This window comes from Macrobrachium nipponense, chromosome 39 (genome assembly GCF_015104395.2).
Source record: "Macrobrachium nipponense isolate FS-2020 chromosome 39, ASM1510439v2, whole genome shotgun sequence".
Classification (NCBI taxonomy): Eukaryota; Metazoa; Arthropoda; class Malacostraca; order Decapoda; family Palaemonidae; genus Macrobrachium; species Macrobrachium nipponense.
The window spans coordinates 22,115,820-22,126,766 of NC_061099.1; positions in this window are offsets into that span (position 1 = coordinate 22,115,820).

Consider the following 10,947-nt stretch of genomic DNA (forward strand, 5'->3'; position numbering starts at 1 on the left):
AAACACAAGTTTACTAAGACAATTCACTAACGAATCAATAAATAAGGTTTGGCAAAGTGGGCTCATGTAAACAGGGCGTAGCAAACATCATCACTAAAACAAGACCTCTTAACTGAAGCAGTACCGTAAACACCCCAGGAAGTTATCTCAGCTCCCGAGGGAAAATATTTCCAAGTCCTGCGATGTATATCAGTTAATTACCAAGGTGACAAAACCATTAACCTAGATAGATATTTTTCCTTTATATTTTTATATAGTATAAGCATCCTTCTTTCCTACTTGCGGGTCCATTAACCTAGATACATATTTTTCCTTTATATTCTTAGCTAGATATAAGATTTCTGTTTTCACCTGACCTAAATTTCTAATTTTGAGAAAGGTTGTTTTTTTTTGTAGACTAATATTAACAAATTTACTCTTCATTTACATTTTCGGGTAAATATAATATTTTTGTTTTACTCATTTCCTCGAGATTCCTCTGACCTAAATTCGTCCAGTTTTTAGAAAGATTACTTTGCTTATTGTGGACCAGTTTTAATAAACAAATTTATTTTTCATTTACATTTTCAGGTCAATATTTTTGTTTCATTCACTTACCCGTTGTTCCCCTGACCTAAATTCCTATCGTTTCCAGAAAGATTACTTTTATTTTTGCTGACTAGTTTTAATAAACAAATTTATCTTATTTCATATTTGTACGTAGATATAAAAAATAATTTTTTTCTCATAGACGTATGGTTCCACTGACCCAAATTCCTACTGTTTTCAGAAAGATTGCTTTGTTTTACACTACTTTTAATAAACAAATTTATTTTTCATGTACATTTTTAGGTAGATATAAGATTTCTTTTTATCCTCATTCACTAGTTGTTCCTTTAACTCAAATTACTACCGTTTTCAGGAAGATTACTTTGATTATTGCAAGATAGTTATAATATACAAATTTAGTTTCCCTTTATATTTTTACGTCGATATAATATTTTTTCTCATACACGCCTAGTTTTTCCGACCCAAATCCCTACTGTTCTCAGAAAGATTACTTTGATTTTTGCTGACTAGATTCAATAGACAAACTTGCGTTAGAAATTATTGTCCAATTGAAGAATGAATCAGACCTGGTTAATTGTTATATAATAATGCGTCTTTTTGCAGACAAGTTCGAATATACAAATTTGTCGAAAATTATTGTCAAATTGAAGAACGTGACTTGAGTTGAAATTTGTGATCCCTTGGCGCCAAAAAAAAAAAAAAAAAAAAAAAAAAAAAAAAATTCAACTGAAACAGGAAAACAAACTATTTAAAAATTACCGTTACATAAAAGAACATGACTTAGCTTACATCTTCTAATTGACTGATAAAAACTTTAAACTAATATGCAAATGAAACAAAGTGTGATCAAACCTCCAACTTACTCGGGACACGTGCACACTTTTCCCCTCACGTATAAGTTGCCAACATTATATTCCTAACTTCACGTAAATTAAAACGTGCTAAAATCTACGGTCAAATAGATCCTTGGTTCCCCAACGAAAATTAAAATAAATAAGCTATAGTTTGATAGAAATCATATTTCTGTACTGTGCAACATGCACATTATTTGCTTTTTACATTTTAATTCTGATAAATAAATCATAAAATTCCTGTTTCTTTAACTCAACGCGAAACACTTTTTTCAGACCTTTTTAGGATCTTCCATAGACCTTTCCTATCCCCCTAACAAGAACAAAGAACAATAACAACAAAGCAAATTGTAGGCTTACTCCCCGAGTAAACGAGCGCAGGATTCATTGGCCCTCTTGGAATGCAAGAGATTTGCATCCTGGGTACGAAACCGCTCCTAAAAATAACTTAGGTCCCGTAAAGGGCATAAGAAATTCGGCACCCAGTGGTGGGTCATCATTAACACGTGACCTTCTCTTGATTAAACAGATAGGTTAAAAGACTCTTTGTTTTTCTTCTGATTACTTAAGAAAAGCCTTTCATAAAATTTAAGTAACTCCTAAGTATGCCTTTCAATTGAAATAACTTTTATTTTTCTAGTAAATAAGTATGTTCCTACACGCATGGGTTAATATTCTTAGACTGAAAAGTGATAAAGTTTTCCGATAAATATATGACAAAGTTTTCCAATAAATATATAAGTCCAAAGGTGAAGGTGAAGGTCGATATTTAAAAGTTTTTCCATAACAATAGTAATAATAACAACAATAATAATGTGCGTAATAAATATCCAGTGTTATTTAGTAAAGTATATTACTACGTAAAATAATATATTTTACTACATAACTGTGAATTTTTATGACAGATTGTTTTTCACGTGATTGTGAATTTCTTAATAATAATAATAATAATCTGAACACAGTAATAATAATAATAATAATAATAATAATAATAATAATAACAGATTCGAAATCACTTTGAAAGAAGCTAATTCTTTTAAATTTACCGCAAATATTATAAAATATATTAGTAGCCTACAAAATGCATCAAGCGATGTGAAACGTCGGCTCTTAAATAAATGTACGGAAAGAGAACGACATTCCCTGAGGACTTACCTTGGTAGAGCCAGAATTTCTGGTAAATTTCGACACTTCTTAAGGCGAAGAAGGCATATTAGCAGGTATGAGTCTGGAACACTGACTACGCATAAGCGTTCAACACGAGGCTGGGACACTCACTGAGTAAGCATGAGAGCGTTCTGCACAAATATGGAATTTAACAAGAGTTGCTTTCGTGGACGGGGAGAGGTTTAGAGTCCAGTGAAAGTATTTAAAAAACAGGAAAACGGAGACAGAATGGAAAGTGGGGCATACTTTGTAAGTCAATATTCGATTGTTTTAGGTTGCCTCAAGAAAAAATATTAGCGGGGTTTATACATACATACATACGTACATACATACATACATACGTACATACATTTTTTTTTTTTTTTTTTTCCCACCATATATATAGATATGTATATATATATATATATATATATATATCTACATATATATATATGTATATATAATATAGAATATAATATACATAATATATATAGCCATATACAAACACATAATGAAAATATTCATTTTAAAGTAAGCACAATTGTTATCAAGCCAAACAGCTCTCATTAGAGAGCATACCTTCACTATTATTATTATTATTATATTTTTTTTTCTTTTTTTTTTTGCTCTATCACAGTCCTCCAATTCGACTGGGTGGTATTTATAGTGTGGGGTTCCGGGTTGCATCCTGCCTCCTTAGGAGTCCATCACTTTTCTTACTATGTGCGCCGTTTCTAGGATCACACTCTTCTGCATGAGTCCTGGAGCTACTTCAGCCTCTAGTTTTTCTAGATTCCTTTTCAGGGATCTTGAGATCGTGCCTAGTGCTCCTATGATTATGGGTACGATATCCACTGGCATATCCCATATCCTTCTTATTTCTATTTTCAGATCTTGATACTTATCCATTTTTTCCCTCTCTTTCTCTTCAACTCTGGTGTCCCATGGTATTGCGACATCAATGGGTGATACTTTCTTCTTGACTTTGTCAATCAACGTCACGTCTGGTCTATTTGCACGTATCACCCTATCTGTTCTGATACCATAGTCCCAGAGGATCTTTGCCTGATCGTTTTCTATCACTCCCTCAGGTTGGTGCTCGTACCACTTATTACTGCAAGGTAGCTGATGTTTCTTGCACAGGCTCCAGTGGAGGGCTTTTGCCACTGAATCATGCCTCTTTTTGTACTGGTTCTGTGCAAGTGCCGGGTATTCGCTTTCTATGTGGTTTATGGTTTCATTTTTCGTATTGCACTTCCTACATATGAGAGAGATGTTATTTCCGTCTATCGTTCTTTGAACATATCTGGTTCTTAGGGCCTGATCTTGTGCGCCTTTATCATTCCCTCCAGTTTCCTTCTTTAGCTCTCCCCTCTGTAGCCATTGCCATGTGTCATCGCTGGCTAGTTCTTTAGTCTGTCTCATGTATTATCCGTGCATTGGTTTGTTGTGCTGTCTGTGTCTGTCATTCTCCTGTCTCTCGTCTGTCATTCTTCCTGTCTGTATATTTCTGGGTCTTCGTCTGCTTTTATTAGTCCTTCTTCCCATGCACTCTTTAGCCACTCGTCTTCTCTGGTTTTCATTATTATTATTATTATTAAGCATACAAAGATGGGCACCTGTGTTTAATGTCCTTATAATAATAATAATAATAATAATAATAATAATAATAATAATAATAATAATAATAATAACTAATCGAAGACCCAGACATATACAGAGACAGGAGAATGACAAATAGAGCAGAGGAATGGCACAACAAACCAATGTACGGACAGTACATGAGACAGACTAAAGAACTGGCCAGCGATGAAACATGGCAATGGCTACAGAGGGGAGAACTCACGAAGGAGAAGAAGGAATGCTAACTGTGACACAAGACCACGCCCTAACAAATAGTTATGTCGAAAGAAATATAGATGAAAATAACATCTCACCCATAAGAAGGAAGTGCAATATGAAAAACGAGACCATAAACCACATAGCAAGCGAATTTCTGGCACTTCCACAGAACCAGTACAAAAAGAGGCATGATTCAGTAGCAAAAGCCCTCCACTGGAGCCTGTGCAAGAAACACCAGCTACCTTGCAGGAATACGTAAATAGTACGAGCACCAACCTGAAGGAGAGATAGAAAACGATCAAGCAAAGGTCCTCTGGGACTATGATATCAAAACAGATAGGGTGATACGTGCCAGTAGACCAGACGTGACATTGATGGACAAAATCAAGAAGAAAGTATCACTTATTGATGTCGCATTACCATGGGACACCATAGTTAAAGAGAAAGAAAAGGAAAAAATTGACAAGTATCAAGCCTCAAAATAGAAATAAGTAGGATATAGGATGTGCCAGTGGAAATAGTACCCATAATCATAGGAACTACTAGGCACGACCCCAAGATCCCTGAAAAGGAATCTAGAAAAACTAGATGCCGAAGTAGATCCAGGACTCATGCAGAAGAGTTTGCTACTAGAAACAGCGCACATAGTCAGAAAAGTGATGGACTCCTAAGGAGGCAGGATGCAACCCGGAACCCCATGCTATAAAACCCAGCCAGTCAAATAAGGTGACTGTGATAGACAAAAATAAATAAATAAATAAAATAACTAATAAAATAGCAAATAAAAAATAATAATTAATAATAACCGTACAGGTGTTTTCATCAATACACACCAATCACTGATCAACCAGGTGAACGTATTCCCCTGGATTCATTCGATTCCGTTCGTTCGTTCTCGATATATTTAGTTACGAACGTGCAGACACACTAGAAACATTAGAGTAAGTTCCAGGGCCTCGAATGTAGTAACAAAAGCATGAATGAAAGCGATGACATTGTGGATAACTATCAGAATTCAGTCATGTATTCATGTCGTACGGTTACGAGAGCTGTAACAAAAGCATGAATGAATGATTGGCCTTTCCTATATTAATCCAAAGCTCATTCGTTCTTTCACAACGTTCTGTACGCGACAATCAATCTTGTAGCCCGAGTTCGCTTCCCGCGACAGCCAGCGTGGAATCAGAGGAATTTATTTCTGGTGATTTGAAATTCATTTCAAGATATAATGTGGTTCAGGTTGGTTCCCACAATAAGCTGTAGCTCCCGTTGCTAAGAAACCAATTGGTTCCTTGCCACGTGAAAATATCTAAGCCTTTGTGCCAGCCCTATAGGAGAGCTGTTAATCAGCTCAGTGGTTTGGTTAAACTTAGATATACTTAACAATGTACGTTTACGGAAGACTGAACGGGAAAAAGAAATATTAAATGATTATATACTACACTAGACAATAATGACTGAATGTACCTTCATCACATAGATTCAATGAAAATCAAAGTGTTGAGTAGAAAATTTTATGAAAATTATTTTGTAGGGGTGAACGAAATCCTGCTTAGGAAATTAGATCAAAATGATTTTGTAGGGATATGCGAAAAAATACATAAGAAATTAGGTAAAGATTATTCTATAGAGATAAACGAAATCCTACTTAGGAAATTAGATCAAAATGATTTTGTAGGGATAAACGAGAACCTTTTTCATTGCTACATTACTCTGAGTCAACATAGATAGCAACACGCGACAGAAAACACAGAGAAATTACGAAAATAACAGTAAACGACTGGAATTAGGTAATTATTCGTGATAATGATGATGAACACGTTAAAAAAAAAATTTTAACTATTGCTGAGAAAGTGTCATGACAAATAATCTCAAAAGCAATTGGTGTTTTGAAAAATTAGCGGGAACAAATAAAAATAAGGCGTGATTCGACCTCCAGCTCACTCGGAGCGCGTGCTAAAATCTACGGTCAAATAAAGCGTTGTTTCACCAACGAAAATTAAAATAAGTATGCTATATTTTATTACAAATAATTTTTTTGCAATGTTTAACATGCACATTATTTGTTTTTTACACTGTCATTCTAATAAATGAATCATAAATATCCTATCTTAAAATTCCTGTATCTTTAACTCAACGCAAAACTCTTCTTCAGACTTTTTTAGGCTTTCCTAAACCCCCTCAACAACAACAACAACAACAAAGAAGTTTGTTGTTGTTTTATCGCTTACTCCCCGAGTTAGCGATAAAAACAAAACAATAATCGTAATGGAAATAAAAGCATAAAAGATATAAATGGAGAAATTATGTAATGATTGAAAAAAAATTTACAAGACAATAATGCAAGACAGAAATCAGGCAAACGATGACAAAGGCAATACTACCATGAAGACAGTTTTACTCAAAAGACAATTAATTGACAAAGACAACTCTATGATGAGGACAATTTTACAACAGACAAGTCTACAACCAAGTCAACTTCACGAGGACATTTTGTGATAAAGAAAAAATTACAACAAAGATTTTTACGACCAATACAGATGAACTATAGACACAAATCTACGAAAAAAAACAGTTTTACGAAAAAGACAACTTTACGATCAAGACAATTCCACGACAAAGACAATTCTATGACAGAAAATTTGACGAAATAGACCATTTTACGACAAAGGCAACTTTACTACAGGAACAATTATACAATAAAGACATTATTAAAAAAATTCTATGACAAAGACAGTATTAAAAAAAAACAATTCTATGACAAAGATAGTATTAAAAAAATTCTATGACAAAAACAGTAATAAAAAACAATTCTATGACAAAAACAGTACTACAAAAAAAACAATTCTATGACAAAGAGAGTACTATAAAAAAAACACTTCTATTACAAACACAGTAGTAAAAAAAAATTCTATGACAAAGACAGTATTACAGAAAAAGACAACACAATTCTATGACAAACAGTATTGCAAAAAAATCATTCTGAGACAAAGACAAGTTACTACAAAGAATATCTTACAACAGACGATTCCACGACGAGGGCAATTTTATGAAAAAGACAAATCTACAACAACGACAACTTTACGAGGACAATTATTCGGCAACAAAGACAATACGACAAGGAGAACTTTACGAGGACAATTATTTGGCAACAAAGACAATTCTACGACCAAAACAAGTCTACGACAAGTACAACTTTACGAGGACAGTTTGACAACAAAGACAATTTTACAACCATGACAATGCTACGACCAAGACAATATTACAATAAACTAAATTTTACGACGAAGCAAATGTTATAACAAAGACAATCCCAGGACAAAGGCTCTTTCTTCCCACGAAGAAATACCCCGCATCAACTTACCTTCCTACCTCGACCTTTAAAAAAAAAAAAAAAAAAAAACTCCTAGGAAAATTACAAGGATGCCCGAAGCCCTACTAATGGGGCCCCTCCCCTCTCCCTCAAAATCTCGCTTTTAAGAAGTGCGTCCCCGAGGGCAACCCCTCTCCCCTTCCCCCCTTTCTCAGAGAGAAAGCTGTCGGAAAGGAAAGAGATGTTGACCCGGTGGCTGTGTGAGTGAGTCTCCGTCAGGCCTTCAGTTGGTTCTGGGAAGTGGATCTGGCAGGAGAGATACAGGGAGGTACAGAGGTACAGGAGGTACAGAGGTACAGGAGATACACAGGTCGAGGAGTTACATGAGGTAAGGCATGAATCATGCATACTATATATGAATATAAATGTATGTATGTGTATATATATATATATATATACATATATATACATATATAATATGTATATATACATATATATATATATAACATATATATATATATATATATATATAGATATATATACATATATATACATACATATATATATATATATATATATATATACACATATACATTCATACATACATAATATATATAAGATATATATATTTATATATATATATAATATATACGTAAATATATACATATATGGAATCTTAATTGGGAAATCATACTTAAATCACACAATTACATTTAAAAAATTCCAATAAAATTGAACATTAATTTACAAATAAACCAGGTTTATTGACAAGGTTTTATTTGAGATAAAAAAATAATAAAAAACTAAACAACTAAAGGAAGAGAGGAGCTGACCTGCCTGAGCAAAGTCTAGAACGCAGCCTGTCCAACCCAGATACCTACATCTGATATAGGAAATCATTCTTTAAAATCTAAAACTAGCATCGAATACAATGATTTCTATATAGTTGGACAGGTCAACGACTCTAGAGACCTATTTATTTTAGAGACGTTGAAAATAAAACAACTTGCTCCTTTTTGAAATACCTAGTCCTCAGCTGTGCAACTTTTTTCATTTTGACTTTGTTGTTCTCAACGCTTGTTGTTTGCTTTTCATTTTACTCTTTACTTTTGTTATTTATTTTTTTTCCTTTTTCTCATATATAAAACCTTGACAATAAACCTTGCTTATATATGGATTAATGTTTAATTTGGTAAATTTTTACAACAATTCAAACTCCGTTTTTCTTAATAATTATATAACTTCTTATGTGTTTTAATGTGTTTTGAATGATTATGATAGTAATTCACGTGGGAAATGAGTTATTCTACACCCCTACTACATCCAAGAAAAACAACTCATTTACCCCCATTTACTACAATCATAATCTTTCAAAACACAATCACATACATAGATACTTAAGTAAAACTGAGTTGTAACTGGTTAGAACTGGTTAGAAAAGGACACAATTCCTGACCTAGCGGGACCAGCGCTATTGACACGGCACACTACCGGAGGGTGACGGTACTTTAGTAGTAGTAGTAGTAGTAGGTGGGATATGCTTTTTTTAGCTGCCATTGTTTTTAACATCCGCTTTCAGTAAGGGGGTGGCGTTGGAACGGCCCCTCGCGCCTTACCCGCATTTTTAGAGATTCTTAACAATCTCTTATATACTACCAAGCAATTACTTTAAACATTCCACTGTTGCATATAACACTCCATGTTACCTTACAAAATCGTTCCAGCATTGCGGTTCATATTCATAAAAATTATGAATCAACCTAAAATAATAAACATTACAGGAGGTACATAGACTGGATATAACATCACTCCATGAAAAACCAAACTAAATACAAGAGAAAATGTCTGACACCAGTGCAATTTTCCCCTGGTCACGTGACTCCCAGATATGGGAAGTAAGTACCCACTATGCAATTTAAAGGAAAAACAAACTCGCATCAGAGCACAGACAGTGTCAGTGTTAAAGTAGACAAAAACACAAGTGTTCCGAAGATGGTGATTATATATGAATTTATATCTCGGATATGCGGGATTTCCCCAAATAATGTTCCGAGACCAAGTTTAATCATTTGTTATGCCAAATGCATCTATAACACTAAAATTATTATAGTAATAATTTGAAACTGTTGTAATATAATACCTTCAATTTTATTTTATATATATATATATATATATATATATATATATATATATAAATGCATATGCATATATACATATATAAACATATATATATATATACATATATACATATATAGATATATATATATATATATATATATATATATATATATATATATATATATATATATATATATTATAAATGCATATGCATATGTACATATATATATATACATATATACATATATATATATATATATATATATATATATATATATATATATTATATATATATATATATATATATATATCAAAAGCAAGGGTAGGCGACCACCAGTAAGACACATCAGTGTACGGGCGACCAGGGAAACCAATGAACTCCAACATATTACTTTATTTCTAAAGGTCTTTGGTTCTGTTGTGTTCTTTAGCTGCATTGTCCTTTGGTGAAATTTTCAGTTCTCTTATGATTTTCAAAGTCCTTACAGCAACATTTTCAGTAACTGATTCATTATTCAACAGATCCCTGATGATGCAATAAAGACAACATTACGAAACGTTGGAAATAAAGAAATAGTTGAAGTTTATTAGTTTCCGTGGTCTTCCCTCACACTGACATATGTATATATATATATATATATATATATTATATATATAATATATATATACATATATATGTATGTGTGTGATCATAATCACTTTAGCATGTGATTAATTTATCACACATATCCACAGGTGAAAAATACGAGACTGGGTTGTAGGTCCGGACCGGTTTCGACATTATTCCCAGGCCATTTTTCACCTGTGGATATGTGTCATATATAAATAGGTGTGTGTGCGCTTGTGTGTAGGTGTGTGGTAAGTATCCCAACGTGGTTATTCACCCCATCCATCACAGCTGGAACTGGGAGCTCGGTTGGTTCACTTCAAAGTCATAACTTCATCCGATGTCTCTTCAGCCGGAAAGATTTCCCCATTTGTTCTCTTCCGTCACGCAATGATTTTCTTTTGTCTCCTTTACAAGCACACACGTGCCATCGACCTACTGACCCCCTGTCAACTCATTATGCTAATTTGACCTGACTTGACTTTTTCTGATCAGGAAACTAGACCTTGATTATTTGCAAA